Below are 27335 nucleotides of genomic sequence, written 5' to 3'. Positions count from 1 at the left end.
AAATAGCGCTACAAGCTCACAGCCACCACTGCACGCCCCCAGCCAGATGGACCCAGCTGCTCTTCCCATGGACCGCACTGCCCGCCTTCCACCGTTGCTGCAGCTCCTCAGGGGATATTACATGCAATAAATTGCATTTGATTTATTGCATGTAAAAATGGCACATTAAGTGCCAAATCGTAAGGGAGCCTCCCGGGAGCTGCTGGGGGCTCTCAAGAGCAAACTGGTCTAGTGTATGGGGGCCTTTAATGTATGGAGCCAATCAGCTACAATATGTAAATTGACAGGAGCTGATTGGCGGGAGCATTAAAAGATAATATGTTGCTACTTTATCTCACGCCACTGTATCTCTCACCAAGTTTCATGCATCTCTCCTGGGGAGCTGCCAGGGGGTCTCAGGAGAAATTGGGTCTGGGGGCCTTTAGGTTTCTAGAACACTGTGACATTTCTTTCAAAGAAGAGAAAATAGCAATGTCCAATACACAATTCCATCTGCCAGGAAGTATTATTAAAGTTCCAATTTGGAAACTTCAAGGCAGGTATAGCAGATAATAGTAACCCTAGAACATATTAGAATTGTTGATGGATTTCACAGAACACAAAAAACACATCAACTGTGGTTCAATCTAGCTTTTATTTGTTGCTTTGCTGTTAGTGTTGGATTGTCTGATTGCCAGGAGGGTTTATATAACATCAGCATCTCAGCCAAACAATGAAAAATTAGGAGGTGCAGAAACTTCTGATATACATCTGATACAGGAATTAGCATCTAACACTAGTTGGATCATCCAGTCCTGTGGATACATCTCTAAAAGGGAAGGATGTAATAATTCATACAATACTGTAATTCATATTGGCAGTGGTTTAGGGAGTCCTCAGTCTGGAAGAGTATATCAGGTTGATGTTAGCAGAACTAGAATCTGGTTACAATATTTACCAAGGCACACAGTCAAGAGATTGGAAGCATTGGAGGATGGTACTGGAAATCCAGACATGCATCTGTCTGCTAATTTGGACTAAATACAGGAGCCGTTCGGGAACATAGGATGGCACATTGGTAGCAAGGTCAGCGGAACATAGGATAACAGGGAAAGAAGCTGCATTTCCCCTAATAACAGGAACTATGGCTGTGTAAGAGTCTCAAACTCAACAGTGATCTGGCCTTGATTGCAGAACAGACTGACTTTTTTAAAATCCAAGCCACAAGTTAGTAGTTGGGGAATGAAACAGGACTGATGAACTTTCAAAGTTCAGCAGAAGTCCAGGACAGTGTAGCACCTGACTGCACAGAGATGAAACGATGCCATCCCAGGGATCTGTGAATCAGCTATATACTGCCTTCTAGCAGGGTTCTCTAATTCCAGGAGGCTGGCATTACCATACTGACAATTGTAATAGTTAATGTGCCAGAACCACAGAAAACCTCAGGGTGAGTTTCAGAATTAGTATGAACATTACCCTCATTATGCTCTCTGTCCTTAAGGCAGCAACGCAGCCCTCGCCCTAGCTATGTACTCTCTTTATAGACTCTGAAAGAGAAAAGAAGAACGACAGTATTGCGAATAGACGTTACAATACAAAAGATTGAGGTTTTTGGTGAGGGGCAGGATTCAGTGGTCTTTTTTTCTGAATATGACTGTACAGAGATAACCAAAAACATAGAATCCAATTGGTTGCTATGGGCAACATCCCATCTTCAATAGAACTCTCATCTTAGTCAATATACCCCTTAGAGCAGCGGTTCCCAACCACTGTGCCGCGGCACACTAGTGTGCCCTCAGCGGTGGTCTGGTGTGCAGCGAGAGATGCGCTGCCTGGTTGCCGGCATTGGTGTGCGGGGGGCACTTGAAAAAATTAAAACGGGCTACCGTCAGTGGTGAGCAGTGGGGTCTGCCGACAGTGTGAGGCAGAGCGCCCCGCAGCTCCGTCCTGCACTGTTGCTGATGGTCGTCACGGTCCTCCAATTAAAGGGGATCTAGGTGCCTCAATTGTAGAGTAGAGTGCCGATCAGCATCAGCGGCACTCCTATTTGGTGGTCTGCCTGGTGGCCTGCTCTGGTCATGGACGTGACATAGCGTCCCGCCATCCTCGTCCCTGGCCTGACTGAAGAGCCGAATAATGGAAGAGGGCGATGCACTGTGTGCACTAAGGAGCAATTTGGGAAGCAGTAAGCAGAAGTGACTGAGCCTGTGACCCTAGCTGAAGTGCGTGCTTTAAAAGTACAGATTTGTAACAGCATGTAAGCCCTGCTAACGAGCATGTAACCTTTGGCAACAAGCAACAAATCCTTGACAATTAGCATGTAACCCCTGGCATTGTAAAAAACAAACAAAAAAAAAACAGCATGTAAGTAACAAATTAAAAATCATTCTGGGGCAATATGTGAAATTACTTGCCAATGTATGGGGGCCTGTATGTTTTCTTACTGTGGGGGCCAGTGTATGTGTTGCATTTTTTCCATTGGGGTTAATGCAGTGGCGTAACTATTGTAAGGCAGCCCCAGCAGCCGCTTGGGGAGCAAGCAGCAGCAGGGTCTGTGTGGGCGCCGGCACCTGCTCGACGGACTGACATGCTGCTGTCTGCCCCTGCCCACTGACTGAGCACTGCCTCAGCCGCAGCGCAGGTGCGGCCATGGCAGAGATGACAAATTCCCCCACTGATTCTATTGACTGTACACAGAGCCGGCTATTGGCTACTGTGTACAGCATGGGTCCTCAAACTGCGGCCCTCCAGATGTTGTGAAACTACAAATCCCAGCATGCCTTGCCAGTTTTGCTATAAGGGAGTGTTAAAACTGTGGCAAGGCATGCTGGGATTTGTAGTTTCACAACATCTGGAGGGCCGCAGTTTGAGGACCCATGGTGTACAGGATGGACGGGCGGATGGGCGGGCTAGGACGGCCTTGGATGCATCGGAGCCAAGGGATCAGCAGTGTATGCTGGTCTCTCTTCCTCTCTCCTGCTTCAGCTTCTGCGCCATGCAGGGCCGGCGCCACCACTAGGCAGTGTTAGGCATTTGCCTAGGGCGCCGGCCACTGGGGGGCGGTAGCTGGGAGAAGGGCAGGAGGGAGAGCTGGAGGTCTGGGAGCGTCTGAGGGTGAGCCTGCCCTCGCTGAGCGGCTGTACACGGTGCGGGTGGAGGAAGATGTCAGTCACACTGCGCCGGGACTGAACTGCGAGGCCTCCCTCCTGCCCGCTAAGCCAGACCTCCAGCTCTCCATCCCGCCCGCTGAGCTAGACCCGAGCTCCTCCTGAATTATACCCGTGGAGCGGGTGAGCGCCGGGGCGCCCCCCCCCCCCCCCCGCCGGGGGCGCTCCGGCGCCTTGCACCGGTACTGGCGCCATGCATGTGATGTCGTCGCGTCACACGCTGGGGAAACATGCTGGAGATATGCTCCAATGCTATATGGCCATAGTTTGTATGGGATATGCTATCTAATCCTAATGACTCTAATCTCATTATCTGTGAGAAAAGCAGATCTGTGTACAACTACAGTATCTTCCATCATTAAGCTTACTATTTAAGCCGATTCTTTAAGAAAATGAGAATTTGCCAGATGTATGTTACGCTACAGGAAAATGGTTACATGTGGCCTAAATAGATTCTGAAATGCTTAGCTGACTGGCTCATTATGTTGAAGTGGTTGGGATCGGTACAGCTGGAACTTTAATTAACAATTTGATCTAATAGTTACAGTTGGGAAAAAATAAAAATTAAATATTTTCTTCAGATTCTGTAACCCCTTCCGCATAGTAATTGTGATGGAACACTTGAGTTGATCAATGACTAGCTATCCCATGCAGCTTTTCTTCTACATTTAGTGGAGATGCTGGGTTAAATGCAGTAGAAGCTTGTTCATTTAGATTCATTGACAAACACACATAGGACATCATTTACTATCACCCTTCCGCAACTGTAAAACCACTAGTATACACAAGATTTGGGCTGATTTCAAACCGATCACGACGGATGGGGCCGAGAAATCGGGCCAAATCGGATGTGTGTGACTTCACTATGTGCATTGGGTCAGACCCTACAGATTGATCCTTCCTGTCGGTTCAATCTATCGAACCCATCAGCGTCACATCGCTGGTGCTTTAAAGCATCCTGTATTGGGGCCGATTCGTAGGTGTGTGCCAGCGGTGAAGCACCGCTGGCACACACCTATGTGCAGAGGTGGAAACTGTACAGGCAACGGCAGGTGCTGGGCAGCAGTGGAGTCTGGGCAGCTGCAAGTGGCTGGTGCCAGGCAGCGGGAAGCGGCACCAGAATTTAATTTTCTTTTTTCAAAAGACTGGCCAGCCAGACTGGCCAGCCGCTGAATTGGCTAGCCAATATCTAGCCAATAACTGGCTGGCCAGTCTTTTGAAAATGTTTTTTACATTTCTGCTGTCGCTTCAAGCCCCACCGTCTGACATCTGCCACTACCATCTGCCCGCCAGTGCCAGGACACCGCCACTGCCTGTCTCGCAAATCCCTTCTACCCGGCTCTCCAGGAGGTCCCCAGGAGTTTACATGCCATAAATCACATGTAAAAATGGCACATCAAGTGCCAAATCGTAAGTGAGCCTCCCAGGGAGCTGCCAGGGGAGCTCAAAGGCAATTTGGTCCGACTTGTCCTTAGGACAAGTTGGACTAGTGCAGCGGTTCTCAAACTGTGGGTCCTGACCCCCAAGTGGGTCCCGACCTTCTCATCAGGGGTCACAACTATTCAAAAATCTGTTGAATTGTTTATTTTAGACTCCTCCCATCATGTTATGCCTCCACAATGCTGCCATGCAGGTGCTCTCTGATGACTACACATGTTATGTGATCTTCTGCAGTAACTTTCTGGGGTCCCGTAATTATTTTTATTGTCAGATGGGGTCCCAGAGCAAAATAGTTTGAGGACCCCTGGACTAGTGTATAGGAGTCTTAATCCTGAGAGCAGCCCAATGTGCAGCAATCGTGCATGTGACTGACTGCTTACCATACGGTGGAGCCACAGACAATGTGGTTTGTTGGCAAACAATAACATTTAATTGGATTTCTTCTTCTTCATACTTTTTTATTAAATATATACTACAATTGTCATAGAAAATAATTAAAATAAGTAATATTATAATATTATCATGCAATACAATACCATGCAATATACTGTAAGTAAACATGTCACTATAACAAACGCCACAATGAGGAAAAGGCCATTTGTACCAACTGAACTGGTAACAAGTCCTGAGGTTTTGCATTTCCCTAATCACCATTCTTACTTGTATAGGCTTGCAGTATTGTTCATATGTGTCTAGAATAGAATAGTATATTTATTTATGTGGTATGACCCTTCTTCGTGAAGGGCTGGCAATAAGGCACCACGGATGCCCAGCTCTAGTCACATCAAAAATGGCAGCGAATTAAACGCCCCAACTGATTGATATTAACATGGGGATGACTGAGACGCCCCATCCATCTAAGGCACAACCTAACGCTGGGAAGTCTCACCACCCCTTCTCTGGCTGGTGTGGACACTCCGCTGACGAAGTGCCCACAGCGCCCCCCACCCCCCCCCCCCCGCAAAGGCAGGATGCCCTGCCATCTTTCCCAGGGGCAGTGCCTCCCAGCGCCCTCTCATGGCACAAGTGACCGCTGGTCCGTGACACCCCAGTTCTGAAAATGGTAAATGTACCAATTAATGGACTATAAATTGAGATGCCAAAGGCAAGGGAGCGTGGGTGGGGCTAAAAGACTTCTGCAAGAGGAAGTACTTCCTGAGAGGACCTGACTATATACCCCTCTCCTAAGCTCCCGCCCCTAAGTTCACCCAAAGGCTAACCACCAAAACTGAAACTAACTCCTTCCTGCCAACCCAAAAAATGTAAGCCTCTTAAGTACGCTCTGGCTTTGGCAGCCTGCACTTAATCTAAAGTGGAGAGTGTTAACCAGTCAATCAACTCCCAACTGCCATTTTCAAACCCAGCCTGTAACATGACATATAGGAGTTGAATGACTGATTGTTTGTCACTCTCCAATACCGTATATACGTTTTTGAAGCTTGGTGCATCTGACTCATGATCCGGCGGGTGCGATGCTTACCCATCTGAACGACCCAGCACAGTCTCCTCCTCGGAGCTTTGTTTGTCTGGTGGGTGGGAGTCTGCACCGCCATGATATGTTGGCATGAAATGCCATATTCGGCAACAGCAATCTGTAATTGCCAATCATGGAGCACTAGACACTTTATAAAGGCTGCTCCCTGTATGCCAGATGACAGTTCAACACTTTTTACAGCCACCTGTAAGAGAGTGTCCAGAGCTCCCTACTTTGTGCTTCTCAGTGTTCCAGTATATTCCTAAGGCCTCGTACACACCAGAACGATCACGATCGTGCGTCGATCGTGAACCGATTTGCTGTGAACTTCTCGGGAGCGCTCCCCCGGGCCCAGACTCACGATTTGCATAAGATGGTGTATTTTTTTACTTACGATCGTCAAACGATCGCGAGTCGTTTGCGATGGTCGTCCGACTGTCGTTTTGGTGCATCGTGTGTGCACAGTGACTGTCGTTTTTGAAATTTAAATAATGGGCAGGACTAGTTGTGGGGGACAAATAACAGCAGCCATTTTAGATCTGTGCATTTGTGCTTTGTGACTAGTGAGGCTTGGTGTATACCTGCTGAACGCTGTACATAGCTGTTTGCTCTGCTTAGTTTTTGCCTGGCATTACAAAGTGTGCTTTTCCTGTGTCCATTATGCAGTCTGCAGTGATGGATTCTTACCAGCAAGATTTTCTGCTTTCCTATGCTGTGCTCAGGGTGAGGCAGCTGAGGGCCCAGCGTAGAAGAGCTAGGTCATGCTGGACCAAGCAGTGGCTGCTGAGCCGTCAGGCTCGTTCTCACATGCCACTGCTCCTGGAAATTCGTGAGAATAATCCCAATGATTATAGGAATTTCTTACGTTTGGATGATGCCACCTTCCATGAGTTGCTGCGTCTCGTCACCCCCCACATCCAGAAGCAAGATACCAAGTATCGCATGGCTATACCTGCTGAGGAGCGGCTGGTGGTGACCCTGAGGTTTCTGGCTACAGGACGGTCTCTGGCTGACCTGAAGTTTGGATCCCTCATCTCCCCGCAAGCTTTGGGCCTCATCATCCCCGAGACCTGCAAAGCAATCGTGAAGGTACTGCAGCACGAGTATTGCAAGGTAAGGAAAAATACACCACACACTTGTAGTGAAAACATATAATGTTTTATTAAAATAAATCTAACTTTGACATCCACACATTTTTAGTTTTCCTTTTTTTTTGGATTAAATACAAATGGTACAAAAATAGAACGCATTGATACGCATAACTGCAAACTGTTCCAAAGTGCAATAACATGTCCAAAAATATATAAAACATTTCACTTTTCTGCCTTGAGGTATGGAGCAGTAGAACACACAGTGCTTGTGGCGCAGATAATCAAAGTACCTTCATGCACACGCGGTGCATAGTGCAGAAGCAGTGGTCCCGGCCCCATTGCTCCGCACCATGCGCCACGTGAGCATGGGCTTTATCTGCGCCACAAGCATCATGTGTCATACTGCTCCATGCATGTGCAAATGACAAGTGTCATTTTAGAAACATTAGGTACGCATAATATAAAAATAGACCAAAGTGCTATAACAAGTCAAAAATTTGGTAACAAACTGAACTTTAAAACCTACTGCCGCACTCACTTGAGGTACGGAGCAGTAGAACACACAGTGCTTGTGGCGCAGATAATCAAAGTACCTTCATGCACACGCGGTGCATAGTGCAGAAGCAGTGGTCCCGGCCCCATTGCTCCGCACCATGCGCCACGTGAGCATGGGCTTTATCTGTGCCACAAGCATCATGTGTCATACTGCTCCATGCATGTGCAAATGGCAAAAGTGTCATTTTAGAAACATTAGGTACGCATAATATAAAAATAGACCAAAGTGCTATAACAAGTCAAAAAAATTGTAACAAACTGAACTTTAAAACCTACTGCCGCACTCACTTGAGGTACGGAGCAGTAGAACACACAGTGCTTGTGGCGCAGATAATCAAAGTACCTTCATGCACACGCGGTGCATAGTGCAGAAGCAGTGGTCCCGGCCCCATTGCTCCGCACCATGCGCCACGTGAGCATGGGCTTTATCTGCGCCACAAGCATCATGTGTCATACTGCTCCATGCATGTGCAAATGACAAGATAAAGCGAGGGCTGCCTAAGCCAGAGCGTACGTAAGAGGCTTACATTTTTTGGGTTGGCAGGAAAGAGTTAATGACTGCTAGTGGGCTAAAGTTAGTTTCAGTTTTGTGGTCAGACTATGGGAGAGCTTAGGGGCGTGAGCTTAGGAGAGGGGTATATAGGCAGGTCCTTACAGGAAATACTTCCTCTTGCAAAAGTTTCTTCAGCCTGCAGCTTGCAGTCACAGGCAGCAGCATGCAGACACAGCCCAGCAGCATGCAGACACAGCCCAGCAGCGTTTACACAGCTAAGTGCCTGTCTTTACACCTTTTGATTTCTCCCTTGCGCTTTCAAAAACATGTCCCGTCCCTGCCGCTCAGCTCCCCCTCACCGGCGTTTCCTGGATGACTATCTGACCCATCCAACCTCCCAGCATGCATAACCCCCCCTGGCTCCCGCCTCAGGGGCTGCCCCGGCCTTGTAGCGTTATCCCCGCCCGCCCCTGGGCCTCTCAGCCTGCTTCCCCCCCCCCACTTGGGTTTTTTCTGCTGGCTTCTTACTGCCGGGGCCTGATCCGGACTCACCCATATCGGGCCCGGCCGCGGCCGGCTTTGCGGTGGCCCCGGCTCCCCCTCCATCTCCCCTGCTCACCTCAGCGGGCGCGCTCTCAGCGCCCGCTGCCTCCGTGTCCGGCCCCCCGCCGGCTAGGCCAGAGGCGGCTGCGGATGACGCCGCAGCTCTTAGGGGGGTGCAGCCCTATGACGCGACGGGCGGCACTTCCGCCCGAGCGTCTGTGCACGATCCCGGCTTCTCCGGGACGGGCGTCCCAGCACTCACGCACGGAGCACCACACTCGGGTGCCCCGTCCACTAGTAAGGGGTGCAGAGGAGCGAGCACCACCATATAGGATGGCGGCCCCCGGCTCCCGGGTGCATGGTCACCCGGGGACGCCTCCGCCCGTCAAACCCCGCCCCAACCCCCGTCCCCAGCATATCAAATAAGGGGCCTCATTCAGCCCCCAGCCAGGGCCGGCCCCAAGAGATCAGGGACAGCCACACAGCAACCTGTCCCACCCACCTACCCGTCCACCCCACTAAGGGGGCGGCGGGCACCACCAGCGCTCGTCCCTGCCCCTGGGGGAATACGGGCACCGGTGACCCTCACCACCGCTGCCCAAGGGGCGCCGGACATTCCTGCCCTCCCCCCCTGGCTCCCTCGTCTCCAGCCGGGGAGCCGGGGGTCCGCCCCCCGCACCGCACCGTGCCCCAGCGGGTTCGGTGTGGAATGCCGCGGCCCCCGCTGCGCCAGCCTCCGGCGTGGTCCAGCTGGTGCCTGCCCAGTCCTTAGTGTCGGCCACCTTTGCAATCCCCCCCCGTCCTTCACCTGCGCAGGGATACGGGCAGGGGGAGTGGTTCCAACCCAGCGTGGCTGCCTGGCAGGCCTACTCCTCCCAGCAGCAGTCCCTCCCAGTGTCAATGACACCATCTTTATCCCCGTCCCATTACCCGCCTTTCCCCTCCCATTACGGTCCCCAGCCCACATGGTCCTTCAACTTCCAACTGGGGTCCGCGCATTCGCAGGCAACCCCGGGTTACCCCTGTTACGTCCCCCTGGTTCCTGGCAACAGCAGAACTTTTGGCAGCAGTCCCTCCCCTTCGGGCCCCCTCCTGCCCCTTCATACCCCCCTTGGGCCCCGCCGTTCAATGCGCATGGGGAATCGTATCCGCATCAGCTTCCGCCCCCCCCCCATACCACCCACGCTGCAGTCCATGGCAGGGCCGCGCTGCGGTCCTTCGAGAGCGCGGTTAATTCATCGGGTAACTTTTCATCTTTTGTCTCCTCAGCAATTCCTTCCAGGTGGCCGGCTCCAGCCACCACTACCTCTTTACCATCCACCATGGATCCGAGCGGGAATGTTGCTCCACCTATACCCGCGATCCTTCCCGGGGCCCAGCCGGCCCTCTTGCCTTGCCCGGAGGCGGCTGTCGAGGGCGTCGGGTCAGCACGTCCGTCTGCCGGGGTCCAGACGTCCGGTACATCCACCGTCCTTCCTTCCCCTGTGAGGTCGGGAACCGCCGATGCGGCTGAGACCGGGACTTCACGCATCATCCGGCGGGAAACGGATTTCCTCCTCTAGGTATTCAGACAGTACCAGCTTTTCAAAAAAGACCCAGGATATAATCCTGGGTTTTGGTGCTGATCCATTTTTGGCGTCGCCGCCGCAAGCTTTGCGGCGGCTGCAATATTTAGTGCTGAAATTGCCTGTGCGGGCAGCTACCTGCGCAGCGGCCAGCAGGCTCCCTGACTCTTCCGTTCAGACAATGGGGACGATGGAAGTCCGCTGCAATTAGGATTTATATAAGGTAGATAAGATTTGGATGTAGTGCGCCTGTGGCGCTGACCCAAAAACGCAGTTTACTCGCTGGTTTTGGAACAGCTAGTGTTCCGGAATCAGGGGTGTGAAGGACTTTCTTGCATTTTTACCTCCGTGGGTCCTTATTAATTTCAATTCGGCCCACCTCCCCCTTCCGGGACACACGAGAGGTTTTTATCAAGTTTTCGACTTCACTTGGGTCCATTGTACTAACTTACCTTGCCGTACTAATCAATGCAATGTATAATTTCTAACGGTTAGGAACATTTTCTTTCAGGAACTTTTTCTTTCAGCCTCCCCTTCAATTAGGTTAGGGGGTTTTGTTGAGGTTTAGTTCAGATTTAGTTCAGGATAGCGGACACTTAGGTAGGTCTTCGTGGGTGGCATGCGGCGGCTCTTAGAGCTCATCTAGTTAATCTCTTAAGAGCCTGGCGGTGGCGGTAGGGCGTCACGGTCCAGCAGTCACTTGTGGCATAAGAGGGCGCTGGGAGGCACTACCCCCGGGAAAGACGGCGGGGTGTCCTGCCTTTGCGGGGGGGCGCTGTGGGCACTTCGTCAGCGGAGTGTCCACACCAGCCAGAGAAGGGGTGGTGAGACTTCCCAGCGTTAGGTTGTGCCTTAGTCGGATGGGGCCGTCTCAGTCGTCCCCATGTTAATATCAGTCAGTTGGGGCGTTTAAGTCGCCGCCATTTTTGATGTGACTAGAGCTGGGCAGCCGTGACGCCTTATTGCCAGCCCTTTACGAAGAAGGGTCATACCACTTAATAAATATCCTATGACCTTTAAATCTAATTGCTTTGGTGTCCGTGTCTTTATTGTGTCAGTGTGAGTTTATTCTTTAGTTAAGCTAGCTTAAGGTGAATGTTAAGGTTCAAGCCAAATAAATGTATAGACGCCTTAGATAAAGCGAGGGCTGCCTAAGCCAGAGCGTACGTAAGAGGCTTACATTTTTTGGGTTGGCAGGAAAGAGTTAATGACTGCTAGTGGGCTAAAGTTAGTTTCAGTTTTGTGGTCAGACTATGGGAGAGCTTAGGGGCGTGAGCTTAGGAGAGGGGTATATAGGCAGGTCCTTACAGGAAATACTTCCTCTTGCAAAAGTTTCTTCAGCCCCACCCACCCTCCCTTGCCTTTGGCATTTCAATTTTATAGTCAATTCATTGGTACATTTACCATTATCAGAACTGGGGCGGTAGGGCGTCACGGTCCAGCGGTCACTTGTGGCATAAGAGGGCGCTGGGAGGCACTACCCCCGGGAAAGACGGCGGGGTGTCCTGCCTTTGCGGGGGGGCGCTGTGGGCACTTCGTCAGCGGAGTGTCCACACCAGCCAGAGAAGGGGTGGTGAGACTTCCCAGCGTTAGGTTGTGCCTTAGTCGGATGGGGCCGTCTCAGTCGTCCCCATGTTAATATCAGTCAGTTGGGGCGTTTAAGTCGCCGCCATTTTTGATGTGACTAGAGCTGGGCAGCCGTGACGCCTTATTGCCAGCCCTTTACGAAGAAGGGTCATACCACTTAATAAATATCCTATGACCTTTAAATCTAATTGCTTTGGTGTCCGTGTCTTTATTGTGTCAGTGTGAGTTTATTCTTTAGTTAAGCTAGCTTAAGGTGAATGTTAAGGTTCAAGCCAAATAAATGTATAGACGCCTTAGTGTCATTTTAGAAACATTAGGTACGCATAATATAAAAATAGACCAAAGTGCTATAACAAGTCAAAAATTTGTAACAAACTGAACTTTAAAACCTACTGCCGCACTCACTTGAGGTACGGAGCAGTAGAACACACAGTGCTTGTGGCGCAGATAATCAAAGTACCTTCATGCACACGCGGTGCATAGTGCAGAAGCAGTGGTCCCGGCCCCATTGCTCCGCACCATGCGCCACGTGAGCATGGGCTTTATCTGTGCCACAAGCATCATGTGTCATACTGCTCCATGCATGTGCAAATGGCAAAAGTGTCATTTTAGAAACATTAGGTACGCATAATATAAAAATAGACCAAAGTGCTATAACAAGTCAAAAAATTTGTAACAAACTGAACTTTAAAACCTACTGCCGCACTCACTTGAGGTACGGAGCAGTAGAACACACAGTGCTTGTGGCGCAGATAATCAAAGTACCTTCATGCACATGCGGTGCATAGTGCAGAAGCAGTGGTCCCGGCCCCATTGCTCCGCACCATGCGCCACGTGTGCATGGGCTTTATCTGCGCCTCATGCATCATGTGTCATACTGCTCCATGCATGTGCAAATGGCAAAAGTGTCATTTTAGAAACATTAGGTACGCATAATATAAAAATAGACCAAAGTGCTATAACAAGTCAAAAAATTTGTAACAAACTGAACTTTAAAACCTACTGCCGCACTCACTTGAGGTACGGAGCAGTAGAACACACAGTGCTTGTGGCGCAGATAATCAAAGTACCTTCATGCACACGCGGTGCATAGTGCAGAAGCAGTGGTCCCGGCCCCATTGCTCCGCACCATGCGCCACGTGAGCATGGGCTTTATCTGTGCCACAAGCATCATGTGTCATACTGCTCCATGCATGTGCAAATGGCAAAAGTGTCATTTTAGAAACATTAGGTACGCATAATATAAAAATAGACCAAAGTGCTATAACAAGTCAAAAAATTTGTAACAAACTGAACTTTAAAACCTACTGCCGCACTCACTTGAGGTACGGAGCAGTAGAACACACAGTGCTTGTGGCGCAGATAATCAAAGTACCTTCATGCACATGCGGTGCATAGTGCAGAAGCAGTGGTCCCGGCCCCATTGCTCCGCACCATGCGCCACGTGTGCATGGGCTTTATCTGCGCCTCATGCATCATGTGTCATACTGCTCCATACCAACAGGGCAAGAATTGGTTTTACAATTCGCGTAAAACCGGAGGGTCCTGCTCTCCTGTGAACTCAGGCAATAATGAGGTGTACAGGTGGGTATAGCGGGCTGGAGTTGAAGGTTGTGCGGAGGATGCTTGGACAGGTGGAGATTGATTTGGCAAAGTGGAAGGGACTGGTAAGGGTGCTGGGGGAGTAGGCCCTGGTGGTTGTTGGCAAGGAAGAAGGCCAGCTATGTTGCATTCAAATGTAAGGCGGTCTAAACGGCCAAAAAACAATAGCTCGCTGCTTATGTGTTCAAAGGCCATTTGCTGGGTAGGACTCAGCTGGCGTAAGTCGTCAGACAAATATTTCCCGAAAGCATCAAATCGGTCGGGAGGCCTACGTAGAACCTGTTCGGCCCGTATCAGTAATTCCTCCTCTGGGTTGTCTATTTTCTTTTCCTTGCGGCGCGATTTTTTACAGGCCTGTTGTGGCGGTGTGGGTGTAGTGGATATTCCTTGCGATGTTCCTGGAGACTACGACAATCCAGACAGGTCCAGGGTCGGTGAATGTTCTGTCTCTGCACTGTGTTGCTGTGGAAACAAATACAAAGTTCAATTTATTAATCAAGTTTATTTATTATTTCTACAGTTCCCTACCAGCGTGAAGGATTGGCAAAACATCGCTGCAGAGTTTGAAGAGACATGGAATTTCCCAAATTGTGGAGGAGCCATTGATGGCAAACACGTCCGCATCAACCAGCCTGCACAGAGTGGTTCCTACTACTTCAATTACAAGGGATACTTTAGTATCGTTCTAATGGCTGTGGTTAATGCGAACTACGAGTTCATCTTCCTGGATGTTGGCAGGAATGGGCGTGCTTCGGATGGTGGAACTTTGAAGGATACCAAGTTCTACCAGAGGCTCACCTCCAACACTCTTCACTTGCCGTCGGTCCAGGAAACCAAACATGGGCTCAATTTTGTGTTCGTGGCAGACGAGGCATTTGCCCTTCATGAGCACATCATGAAGCCATATGCCAAAAGGGGCCTGGACCACGACAAAAGAATTTTCAACTACAGGCTTTCCAGGGCACGGCGGCTTGTGGAGAGTGCGTTTGGTATCCTGGCAAGCCGTTTCCGCATTTTCCATACTGCCATCAACCTGAGGGTGGACAAAATAGACTGGGTCGTCATGGCGTGCTGTGTCCTGCACAATTTACTGCGCCGCAAGGAAAGACCACAAAGGCCTACAGGACCAGCACCACCAGAGGTCCCAGAGGAGCCGAAGGAGGTAGTGCAGATGTCCTCTGTGGAAACGCCGGCGCAACAGTATAGGGGGACTACACGCGCCATGCAGGTTAGAGACCAGTACAAGGACTATTTTAATGGAGTGGGTGCTGTCCATTGGCAGGAGAACCACATTTAAGACATGTGTGGACTGAACCTATTCTCCGGGCCCAAAAAAATAATGAGGAAGGACATGTGTCAATACCGGGTCTGTACTTACCGACAATGGTTGGGAACTTTCATCCACAGTCTGCAACACCTCATCCCCCTCACTCTCCACCATGAGGTACAGTCCGGTCCTCTGTGCCTCCTGACTCAGGGTGAAGGTTAAGAGATTGTAGTACCACAAGGAGGTCTCATACACGTCGCCGGCTCCGGCACCAGATCTCTTGGTGGTCTGCATTTTCTTATGCTCTTTTAGGAACACAGTGCGGAGATTTTGGATTTTTTTCCGCACCCACTCCGCATTGGCTTCAGGGTGATACGAACGGCTGAAATTGGCCAACTCATCCAGGGCATTTGCTCTTTTAATTTTGTTACTGTAGTCTTTGGACTTCGTCTTCCAAAGACATTCGTACTCCCTGTATTTGTCGATAAATGCTTCGACGAAGTCACGCTCCTTTGCCAGAGCCTGAGACATGTCTATAAGAAAATAGATAAAAAAAAATATTTTTTTCAAAATCCTATGATTATAGTTTATATATTGTTAAGACACTTCTTTTATTTCAGGTTAACTTTTGTTAATATCACAATAAAGTTTAAAGTTTCACCAACCAGTTTCCTTTTTATTGTAAACAAGGTGATAGTGTACACAGCTTCATCTATTCCAGTGTTGGCCAACCTTGACACTCCTGCTTTAGTTGAACTACACATTCCAGCATGACCTGCTGTGGTTTTGCTATTTACCATTTACACACACAGATATATCACTGCACTGCATTGGTGGGCATCAAATGCACTGGGGGGTAATTGGTGCGCAGCTAATGCATTGGTGGGCAGCTAATGAATTGGTGGGCAGCGGTGGGCAGCTAATGCATTGGTGGGCAGCTAATGCATTGGTGGGCAGCTAATGCATTGGTGGCCAGTGGTGGGCAGCTAATGCATTGGTGGGCAGCTAATGCATTGGTGGGCAGCGGTGGGCAGCTAATGCATTGGTGGCCAGCGGTGGGCAGCTAATGCATTGGTGGCCAGCGGTGGGCAGCTAATGCATTGGTGGGCAGCTAATGCATTGGTGGCCAGCGGTGGGCAGCTAATGCATTGATGGGCAGCGGTGGGCAGCTAATGCATTGGTGGGCAGCGGTGGGCAGCTAATGCATTGGTGGCCAGCGGTGGGCAGCTAATGCATTGGTGGGCAGCGGTGGGCAGCTAATGCATTGGTGGGCAGCGGTGGGCAGCTAATGCATTGGTGGCCAGCGGTGGGCAGCTAATGCATTGGTGGGCAGCGGTGGGCAGCTAATGCATTGGTGGCCAGCGGTGGGCAGCTAATGCATTGGTGGGTAGGGAAGGTCCAAATTACTGTCTTCAATTTGGCTGTGATCCAGGATCCTCCGTCACTGCTATCCTGTACCATCCACGAGTCTCACAAAATGGCTGCAGAGGGAGTGACCAGGAAATGAGTATAAACAAGCAGGATCTGACGACGGTCTGACGAGGCAAGTGCACACGATCATCTCGCAATCTGCATACAATCAGCCCCCAATCTGAGGTCGGATTGACAGATCTTTACTGCAGTAGGTAGGATCTTTAATCCGACCTACGACCGGCGGGTACGCGCATCGGATTGGAATTGTGGGCTTAAAACAAAAGATTTTGCACCAATTCATAGCAAACGCTCGTACGACCCATCGAAATCGGAGGTTTTTAGGCCAAATCGTCCTGGTGTGTACGGCCCCTAAATCTTCTGAACCTCGTTCAGCCCATCTGGTAATATCACTGGTAATCTCTGGTATTGTCTCCTTCTCTGGTCCAGTCCAACTGGTAACATCGCTGGTCCAGTCCATTTGGTAATTTCTCTCATAATTTCTCTCTTATCGGCTGTCTCAGTTCCCCAGTCTAGTTCATCTGGTAACTTCTCTGGTCGAGTTTGTCTGTCTTCAGTTTCCTGGTCTGGTCCGTCTGGTACCTTCTCTGGTCCAGTTCGTCTGTCTTCAAATTTCCCGGTTCAGTCTACCTGGTAATTCTCCAGTCTGGTACTGCACAGCCTTCAGTTCTCCGATCCAGTCCGTCTGGTAAATTCTCCAGCAAGTACATTACAGTTCTCTGAACCATTGTTCTTCAGTCTTCTATAGTTGGTCCATTCAGTCGGTTCTGGAATATTCATAGATTCCTGGTATCTCTTTGGCACGCTGTATTCTGCACCCAATTGATAATTATCTTTCTGCACTATATATAGGTGCTGAACTAGTGAGAGGACCCAGGCAGGGGTCCACAACCCGCATGTGCAAAATTCGTCAGCTCCTTGCAGGGTTTTTTGGAGAAAACCACCAGCATGTTAGATTCCAAACACCTGCTCTGGGTCACGGCAACCTCTTTATTAGTATTCAGAGTCTCTGCAGTATACTTGCAAGCAATATTTCCAACCTGCAAAACTTCAACTTCCACGTAAAAGACCAATTAGTACCCAAAGTGCGTTGCATGAGCGAAACCCCCCACTAATGTGACAATTTGCACTGGTCCCATGGATTCAGTGGCGGGTCAAGGTTTTGTGACTGACTTGCTTTAAAGTATCTGTACTTGCCTTGAGAGTCTGGAGGCTACCCATTGGCAGCAAGCCCAATGCTTACAGCACGTACAGTATCTCGGCATCAGGATTCATTACAGGCCACAATATCAAAGGTTTAAACTATGCCTTAACAAGCTCAGTGGTTCCACCTTCACTCTCTCCTCCTAGACCACAGCTTCCTTCATCTATTTATCTGCCGCCATCAATTTCCTGACTGATAAATCGGAATTGGCATATGTGGTGTCCTTGCACTCCAGCTCCGCCTTGGACTGGGTTTTAATGCATTGGGAAAGAGCAGATCCTCCATTTTTCAATTATTCCTTCAGAAGAATTTTCGATGAGCCTGATAGGGCATCATTCGCAGTGGCTGAGACCATGCAGATCCACCAGGGTAATCGGAGTGTGTTGTAATATGTCATCCAATTTCAAACTTCAGCGTCAGAGGTTCAGTGAATTGAAGAGGCCTTTATTTCAATGTGCGGTCTTTCCAAAGAGATTAAGGATAACCTTGCAATGTGGGATTTAACATCAAAACTTTCAGACCTTATGGGGGAAATTTACTAATATGAAAAACCTAGTTTTTCGTATTAGTATTTTCCCTACGACTGCATACGACTGTTTCAGTCGTATGCAAAGTCGTGTTCCGGAGGGTCATTTACAAAGCAGTCATATACGACTGCTTTGTAACCCTCCGATGTCGTATTCATTCTTATTAGCTGGCCATATATACGGCCGCTAATACAAATTTTTCTAGCAATCTGCACGGATCAGTCAGATCCGTGCAGGCTGCAGAGTGTAAAAAAAAAATAGAAAAATAAATAAATATTTAAAAAAAACGGCGTGGGTTCCCCCCCACAGCCGAAACCAGCACCAGGCTGAAGGAGCCGGGCCGGTAATTAAAAATCAGAGAACCTGAAAAATAAGGGTTCCCCGATTTTTAACAACCAGCCCCAGGCTCCTGCTCTGGGGCTGGTTCCCAAAATACGGGGGACAAAATGACTAGGGGTCCCCCGTATTTTAAGAACCAGCCCCAGGCAAAACCAGCCAGCAGGGTAATGCCACAGCCGGGGGGAGACTTTTTATACAAGTCCCCCCGGCCAAAGCATTCATCCCTACCGACCAGTCAGCCTGGCCAGGGGCCCTGGGGAAGTGGGGACCCCCCCAATGAAGGGGTCCCCCCCCTCCAGGACTTACCTGACCAGGCTGAAGCCTGGTACTGTCCCCAATGCCCCTGGGCGGTGGGCATCGGGCTGATTCAAGTGTAAAAAAAAGATTAAACTATTGGTTTTTACTGTGGCACTACAAGTGCCAGCAAGCCTCCCCAGCAAGCTGGGACTTGGAGAACCACAAGTCCCAGCCTGCTGGGCATTAAAGGGCCCGCTGGCACTTGTAGTTCCACAGTTAAAAAAATAGTACAATAAACACACACTGACACAATGAAAATAAAAGTTTAATACATACATTACACACATACTGATACTTACCTTTCTTGATCCCGTAGGTAGCCCTCTGTCCTGGTGTCCGGTGTCCTGTGTCGTCCTCCAGGTCCATGTCGGCGGTCCGTGTCATCCTCCAGGTCCATGTCGGCGGTCCGTGTCGTCCTCCAGGTCCATGGCGGTGTCCGGGTCCGAAGAAATCCATGTTGGAGCTGTGGAAGGAAATCCTACTCACCTGGTCCTGTGCTGAAGAAGTCTTGCCTTGGTCCGCCGTAATCCAGGTAATCTTCATGCTGTCGCCGGTCCCCGCACTGTCCGCATCGCACTGAGGAGAGATGCAGAGATATTTCATACTCGGCGCCTCTCCTTAGAATGATTTCTATTGGCCGCCTAGCAGCCAATCAGGAGCCAAGAAAGTCGGCTGAGTCGCTGCGTGACTGCCAGGGAGAGGAGGACGCAGCAGCAGCTCCGGGAGACAGAGGCAGCTAACCGGGCACAGGGTATCCCTTTCTTATGAAGGTAAGACTAGGGAAAGTTAGGGAAACCAACGCTCCCGAATATTACCAACGGCAACCTCCGGGAAATTACCCCAAAATTACAACCAAGTGCGCTCCAAATCCCATATACAGAGGCAAAAACTCCAAGAGCTCCAGAAGGAGCTGTAAACATTTTTAAAGCAAACCACTTTGTATATCATAGTGTATTCTTACTATTATCATTATTCTTTAATTTTCCTTTATTTTATCTTATTTTATTTTTCATCCCAGTTTTTTTCCGGCATGCACAATAATACAAGCGCTTGATTTATCAACCATATTGCTTAACCCTTCCCTATCGAGCAGCTTATCAGAGCGCAGCGACAACCTTTTTCTTTTACAAGTATCAGTATGTGTGTAATGTATGTATTAAACTTTTATTTTCATTGTGTCAGTCACTGTGTGTGTTTATTGTACTATTTTTTTAACTGTGGAACTACAAGTGCCAGCGGGCCCTTTAATGCCCAGCAGGCTGGGACTTGTGGTTCTCCAAGTCCCAGCTTGCTGGGGAGGCTTGCTGGCACTTGTAGTGCCACAGTAAAAAACAATAGTTTAATCTTTTTTTTAAATTTGAATCAGCCCGATGCCCACCACCCAGGGTGGTGGGCATCGGGGACAGTACCAGGCTTCAGCTTGGTCAGGTAAGTCCTGGAGGGGGGGCCCCTTCATTGGGGGGGTCCCCACTCCCCCAGGGCCCCTGGCCAGGCTGACTGGTCGGTAGGAATGAATGCTTTGGCCGGGGGGACTTGCATAAAAAGTCTCCCCCCGGCTGTGGCATTACCCTGCTGGCTGGTTTTGCCTGGGGCTGGTTCTTAAAATACGGGGGACCCCTAGTCATTTTGTCCCCCGTATTTTGGGAACCAGCCCCGGACCTGGAGCCTGGGGCTGGTTGTTAAAAATCGGGGAACCCCTATTTGTCGGGTTCCCTGATTTTTAATTACCGGCCCCGGCTCCTTCAGCCTGGTGCTGGTTACGGCTGTGGGGGGGACCCCACACCGGTTTTTTTTAAATATTTTTTTTAAATATTTTTTTTAAATATTTTTTTACACTAAAGCCTGCACGGATCTGACTGATCCGTACAGGCTTAAAGCAAATACGACAGGGAAAGCAAGGTGTATTTTCCTGTCGTATTTGCGTGGGTGTTTTACACCACTTAGCAGCCGTATTATCAGTACGGCTGCTTAGTACATCAGCAACCACCATTCTTTTGAATGGTGATTTCTGTCGTATTCTATCGATAGTGTAGACATTCGTATTTGTAAATACAAATACGAATGTTCCATCTTTAGGAATACGAATTGTTGTATTTTCGGGATTGTAAATCCCGAAAATACAAATGTGTAAAAAATAGGTGTATTTCTGCCTACGAATACAGCTATTTTTTACGAATCCATTTTGGTAAATTTCCCCCTATATCTCTTTGCAATAGGCTAGACCTGCACTATAGAGAACGGCAGGCGGGGAACAGTAAGCATTATCGTCCTCTGGTTTTTCCATTCCCCGAGTTTCTTCTTCTTCATCTGAAAAACCTATGCAAATTAACAGATCTTGACTGACTCAAGAAAAACATCAAAGAGGGCGTCACTTATACCTGTGTCTCTATTGTGGTGATTTAGGTCATCTTTTTTTGCTTCGTGTTATCACCGTCCAGTAAACAAGTGCAAGTGTCAGGTACATTCAAACAAAAATAAAGGTGCAAGTTTTGCGTTTGTGTAGTATGAAAAATATTATTCAAGAAACTTTTTGTCATGGTGCAAGTGCCCTCGTATCTCTACTCCAAATGATTTCCTTTCTGTTTACTGTGGGATGGATCATATGAGAAGCCATGTGATAATTTTGTGAAGATGAATGGATTTGCTCAGAAGTAAACCTAATTACAGTACAAAGTATCACAAGGACATAAAAGACTTCTGAGAAAACAGCCCATGGCAATAACACACCACAGGCTGGAGTCACCTCCTAACCAGTCACATTGCATAAAAGCAGGAGACATTTTGCCGCAGAGAAGGTTTTGATGAACACATTGTACTAAAAAGGGTAATGGAAGTCAGCACATCTCCAAGGGTAGATGACGATGTAGCCTAATACATCGTATGATGGGATCAAGGTTCCTGTCCTGTGCATAGAATTTTATTACAATTGTTGATTAATATTTTCTAGTGTGCTAGAAAAATAAGTGCATAATAAAAATATGTTTTTTGTAAAATATTGTTTTGATGGAGTAAATTGGAGGGAAAAAAAGTAAGGAGAAAAGATAGTTTTTTTTTAAAGTTTTAATAGAAAAGTTTTTCCAATAGCAGCAGTAAATCCTAAATTGTCAACACAGGTTGAGTATCCCTTATCCCAAATGCTTGGGACCACAAGCATTTTGGATAAGGGATTTCTTTGAATTTTGGAATATTAGTTTTTCATACTTACCTGGTTCCCTGGTGGTGCCCCGATGGTGCCCCAACGTCCACGGTGTCCTCCGGCATCCACGGCAGCCTTCAGGATCTTCTTCAGCGGCATCTCCGTGCGCCAATGACGTCACAATTTAATGCACCCCTGGGACCAGAGATGCCTCTGAAGAGGATCCCGGAGGCCGCCGTGGACATCGGGGGATGAGAAGTATGAAAAAAAGGGTCTAAAAAAAAAAAAACACAAAAAAAATATTGAGAAAAACCTTGGTTTTCGGAATATTTTGGTTTTTGGAATACACCGGTAAGGGAGACCCGACCTGTATAGCGCTTGATTATGATTTTAACGTAATTAATTTAAAAAAGGAAGTAAAATAACTATGGACTGATTCAGACATGGTTGCAGGGCTGCAACTATGATCTGTTAGCCCCCTCCCTGTCTGAGGGGGATCCAGCCCCTTTGCACGGTGGCAAATGGTATTGCAGCGATGCGGACAGGGAAAATTTAGGTACTTGTGGAGTATCACGGCTCCCACGACCTGCATCGTATGCAGATCGTATGCGGCATACGATGGCACACGATGCGATGCGATGTTTTACCGATTTTTGACCATTTTTGCTCAAAAATCGTATGCCATCGCATAACATCGTATGCCATATGTAGTGGCATACGATGTCATACGATGCGATACGATGTTTTACCGATTTTTGAGCATTTTAGCTCAAAAATCGTATGCGATCGCATCGGATGCCATACGATGGCATGCGATGCGATGGCACCCGATTTTGGACTGAAATGCATCAGAATGCATTGAAATGTGTATTAAAGTAGTGAAATGCCCCCAAATGCCATTTTCCATAGTGCACCACCCCCACTATCAACGTCAACCCGAAGCGTGGCGAGCGCAGCGAGCCCGCGAGGGGCGGCGGTACGCGTCCTACGACCTTTTCATACCCCCACTATCCACGTCGGCGTGGAGTTGAGAATAGAATAGTGTGGCGAGCGCAGCGAGCCACCGAGCCCGAAGCGTGGCGAGCGCAGCGAGCCCCGCGAGGGGACGCGGATACCTTCACAGCTATACGCGTCTCCTCGCGGGCTTCACAGGTATCCGCGTCCCCTCGCGGGGCTCGCTGCGCTCGCCACGCTTCGGGCTCGGTGGCTCGCTGCGCTCGCCACACTATTCTATTCTCAACTCACTACTTTAATACACATTTCAATGCATTCTGATGCATTTCAGTGCAAAATCGCTAAAATGCTCAAAAATCGGTAAAACATCGTATCGCATCGTATGACATCGTATGCCACTACATATGGCATACGATGCCATGCGATGTTTTACCGATTTTTCACCATTTTTGCTCAAAAATCGGTAAAACATCGTATCGCATCGTATGACATCGTATGCCACTACATATGGCATACGATGCCATGCGATGTTTTACCGATTTTTGACCATTTTTGCTCAAAAATCGGTAAAACGTATCGCATCGTATGACATCGTATGCCACTACATATGGCATACGATGTCATGCGATGGCATACGATTGAGCAAAAATGCTCAAAAATCGGTAAAACATCGCATCGCATTGTATGCCATCGTATGCCACTACATATGGCATACGATGCCATACGATGGGAGCCGTGATACTCCACAAGTACTGAAATTTACTGCATGAGTGTGCAGCACTGCATAAGCCAAGACTTACTCTGCCCTGCAATGGCTGTGGGGATATCAGAGGCTGCTGATGATGACCGGGCCTGTCTACATTTTTGTACGGCACTCCCAGACAACGCTGGGATCTCCCACACAAATGCTGTGCACGGCTTACGATCACAGGACATCGCTGGGTGTGGCCGAATGGAGGGGTTGCACATGTGCACTGTTGATCATGTGAATGCGCAGTCCTCTGATAATCGCCAGGGCTGCAAATTGTGACCAGGGTTGAATCGGTCACTATGTTGCACTAGCGCTCTGGGGTTGCCGTAAGGGGTGGATAATGTTTAAAAGTCACTGATGGTGTACTCTTAGCAGGTAGGCAAAAACTGTAGGCTGGGTGTTGGATGAAGGTTTGGGACACCAGTCTTTTTCATTTGTATATTGCTTTTTGCTTTTACAATAAATTGTGCTTTACTTTAAGCACTAGCCTCATCATTGATTCATTTCCTCCTGCCGCCGATCACCTCACCAGGAAACATCCAGGACAGGAGTGCATGCTGATTCAACAAGACCTAAGGGTAAGTTGCTACAGCAGCAACCATTCCGTTATCTGATTTAATCTGACACATCCTCCTTGCATCTGAGGTACCAACACCACAGCCCAGAAGCAAGCCACCTATACTCAGAACTCCCAGCCTCAAGTCCCCCTGATATAAAGAACACTCTTCGAGGGACAGGTTACTTAAGGTCTACTGACCACACCGGCCCTCTACTACCTTCATCCAACACCCAGCCTACAGTTTTTGCCTACCTGCTAAGAGTACACCATCAGTGACTCTTAAACATTATCCACCCCTTACGGCAACCCCAGAGCGCTAGCACCAACCAATTTCTTTACCTATTCTCATTCAGGGGGTAACAGGACTCCCCCCTACAGGTGCGAGCTGCTAAGGGTTAGCCTCTCCCTTATTCCGAGCGCTGTACAAACACTATCTACTAACTATCGACTATGTTGCACTGCATGCAGGGCTGATGTAACATGTGCATAGAGAGTTAAATTTGGGTGAGGTGTGTTCAAACCAAAATCTAAATTACAGTGTAAAAATAAATAATGGTACTCTTTACCTAGAAGGGCGCCCATCGCGACCATCGCGACCATCGAATGCACTAAAAATCGGGTGCGACGCGATGCCCGCGATGGCCGCGATTTCCCATAGGGACCAATGTTAAAAATGAGATTGGACCCGATTTTAGTGTTCAATGCCTCAATGCCCGCGATTTTTACATAGGAAACAATGTTAAATGGGCCACAGAGCCCTAATAGTCACCGTGAACTCTGAAATGGCCCCCACAATTGTTAACGCCACCCCACGATCAACGTGAACCCGAAGCGTGGCGATCGCAGCGTGCCCGCGAGGGGCGGCGGTACGTGTCCTCCGACCTTTTCATGCCCTACTATCCACGTCGGCGTGGAGTTGAGAATAGAATAGTGTGGCGAGCGCAGCGAGCCACCGAGGCCCGAAGCGTGGCGAGCGCAGCGAGCCCCGCGAGGGGACGCGGATACCTTCACAGTTATACGCGTCCCCTCGCGGGCTTCACAGGTGTCCGTGGCGAAAAGCAAACGCCTGTGAAGCCCGCGAGGGGACGCGTTTACCTGTGAAGGTATCCGTGTCCCCTCGCGGGGCTCGCTGCGCTCGCCACGCTTCGGGCACGGTGGCTCGCTGCGCTCGCCACACTATTCTATTCTCAACTCCACGCCGACGTGGATAGTAGGGCATGAAAAGGTCGGAGGACGCGTACCGCCGCCCCTCGCGGGCTCGCTGCGCTCGCCACGCTTCGGGTTCACGTTGATCGTGGGGTGGCGTTAACAATTGTGGGGGCCATTTCAGAGTTCACGGTGACTATTAGGGCTCTGTGGCCCATTTAACATTGATTCCTATGGCCAAATCGCGGGCATTGAGGCATTTAACATTAAAATCGCGGTCAATCACCGTTTTTAACATTGATCCCTATGGGAAAACCGCGGTCATCGCGGGCACCCGTTTTTAATGTACCCGCGAGTTACCCGCGATGCCCGCGATGGCCGCGATTTTTTACCTCCGACGCCCGCGATTCCAATCGCGGGCGCCCTTCTAGGTAAAGAGTACCTAAATAATTCTCACGTATGTGGACTGCATGCAAAAGCAGCAAGTATTTAAGCGATACTGTATGTGTATTCCCTGCATGTTCCATGATTTACTTTTATTTATTTTTTTGTTTAACTTCCAAAGCAGAATCAGCTCCATTTTAAATACATATGCTCAGTGTGGATAAGCAGTTTTCCAGCACTTGTAGATGGTAAATAATAGAGATGTGCGGCGGCCACTTTTTCGGGTTTTGGTTTTGGATCTGGATCTCCCTTTGTGTTTTGGATCTGGATTGGTTTTGGCAAAACCACCCTTGCGGGTTTTGGTTTTGGATCTGGATTTATTTGGAAAAATGCTAAAAATTGCTAAAATAATAGTTTTCAGGCCTGTTTTTGCCCCTAAAGTGTTATTAAGCTCAATAACATTAGTTTCCACTCATTTCTAGACAATTTTGATCACTTCACAGCTCACAAAATCGTTTTCATTTACTGTAGTAGGGCCATAAGGTTATCCCGATGTAGCTGGATGACTAAGCTAGGTGACAGCAGTGGGCATCACATACATGTGGACCTTACACTTCCAACCTGGCACATGTCGGAAGCCGAGCAGCACTACAGGGGCAGACATTGTGGCAGTTTAATAACCCCCCCCCCCCCCCCTTGTAGCTGCACTCCTCTTTTAGAACCTCCACACCATTAGCAAGAGAAGAGAACATTTGATTAGTTTAATATCTAACAAGACCCCTATCTGGCGTGAGGTCACGTGGTTTGTGAAGATACCTCCTTATCAAACTTGATCAGACAGGCTAGGCGTACGTTTTCCATTTCCTCCCTCACCACTTCACCACATTACATGTGTTCCTCCCGAAGGCACGCACTTGGTCTAGTACACTGACCATCAGCAGCTGTTGGGACTACTTCTTCCCAAACATTTATCAATCCATCCATACTATCCCAAAAGGAGGATATACTCTGGATGTCACTGATGACATCTATTCTTCCCCAATAGAGAAGGACCGATCTTCGTTCAAAGCTATACTAGTAGCTGCGCTCCTCTGGTAGAAGATCCAATCAAGTACCAAAACCCCCGTTTGGCTTGATTGAGCACTCTTCCTCATGTTCAGCCAAGGAGCAGTGGGCGTTTCGTGCAGCACTTATTTAGTCTGCAAGGTAGTATCTGATTATATCAGTTTAATATCTAACAAGACCCCTATCTGGCGTGAGGTCACGTGGTTTCTGAACGCTGGGAGCATTACCAGTTGCCTCCTCATCCATCACCTAATGGGTGGTGGGGGGTGGGGTAATTGGTGGCAGGGGTGGGGTAATTGGTGGCCTCCACCTCTCTAGGGATTCAGTATTGAATCCCGGCGGTCGGGATCCCGGCGTTCAGAATCCCGACGCCGGAATCCCGACAGCCGAAATGCCGACAAGGGGGGGACGTGGATCGCCCCCCTTGCGGGCTCGCTGTGCTCGCCTCGCAGCGGGCCCGGTGCCTCGCGTAATTTATTCTCCTTCCAGGGGTGTCGTGGACACCCCAGGAGGGAGAAAGTGTCGGCATTTCGGCGGTCGGGATTCCGGCGTCGGGATTCTGAACGCCGCGATCCCGATCGCCGGGATCTTAACTGCATCCCCTCTCTAGGACCCCAGGTTAGGAGATCCCTATATAGGTCTACCCTTATAGACCGCTATCTATGTAGTAGGGTCAAATAGTCTGCTACATCTGTCACCCAATTTACCGCTAAGGTTAATTTGTTTGAGCTGGCTGGCTAGGTGTGTTTTCCCTTACCTCCCTCACCACTTCACCA

The sequence above is a fragment of the Crinia signifera genome, chromosome 6 (genome assembly GCF_055691185.1).
Source record: "Crinia signifera chromosome 6, ASM5569118v1, whole genome shotgun sequence".
NCBI lineage: Eukaryota > Metazoa > Chordata > Amphibia > Anura > Myobatrachidae > Crinia > Crinia signifera.
Note: the sequence above shows the minus strand (reverse complement) of the source record.